A 1021-nucleotide genomic window follows, 5' to 3' on the forward strand; every position below is an offset into this window, starting at 1 on the left:
GCTCCGGGATTCGGCAGCAGTGGGTCACGGCGCCACACACGTCCTGTGCACATCACGTTCGAGTGATGCCTCGACTACAGCCCTCGCGGGAAACTGTGTCAATAAATTTTAAAGACAAACACTCAGGTGCGTTGTGGGTACGATTTTCTTTGCCCGACCGGCGTGTCCCACACTGGCTTCTCCTGAGGACCCCAAGCAGAGGATGGGAAGGGTCGAGTTGTCACATGTTCGCGTGCGTGCCCCTGCCCACACGGAGTCCCCAGGGTCCCCAAATTCCCTATCTCCCGAGAGTCTTCAAGTCCGTGCCCGGTTGCCATGTGCCAGTGTTCAGCAGTGGCCCCAGGGGACCCTAGGCCTGACGCGCGGGGAGTGGTGGGGCCTGCAGTCACAGCACCGTGTGTTTGAGTCATTTCAATGTGTGAGCGGCATGGGAGAAAGAATCGTGTGTGACATCAGAGACACAGAGGCAAAGCGGGAAAATGTGTTCTCTGGAGAGTCGTAGCAACACAGGACAGCCATCTTCCGCCTGTAGGTCAGAAGTCCAGAATGGGTCTCCTGGGGCTGCGTCCCTTCCGGAGGCTCTCGGGGAGAATCCGCTTCCGGGCCTTTCCCGCATTGCAGAGGTGTCCACAGTCCTCGGCCGATGGCACCAGCTTGTGTTTTCAAAGCCAGCTGCTTGGCACCTCGAGCCCCCCCTCTACGCTGCCTCGTTCTGCTTACAGCCCCTCGTGGTCGCGCTGGGCCCACCTGGACAGCCCAGGCCACTCTTCATATTTTAAAGCCATCTGAGTAGCAACCTCAGTTCGACCTGTGACCACACTTCCTCTCGCCATGTTACGTCACAGTCGCAGGTTCCAGGAATTAGAACGTGGACATTTTCGGGGGGCCATTATCTTGCCTAACACACCTAGCATCTCTCAAAGTACTATTTTCTGGATATACTTAGGCACATGTAGAAAAAGTTTTTTTACAGTTAAACTTCCTTTGGATTCTTAAAAAACCAGTGCCACGTAGAGATGCC

Source organism: Pteropus vampyrus, unplaced genomic scaffold (assembly GCF_000151845.1).
Source record: "Pteropus vampyrus isolate Shadow unplaced genomic scaffold, Pvam_2.0 Scaffold499, whole genome shotgun sequence".
Lineage (NCBI taxonomy): Eukaryota > Metazoa > Chordata > Mammalia > Chiroptera > Pteropodidae > Pteropus > Pteropus vampyrus.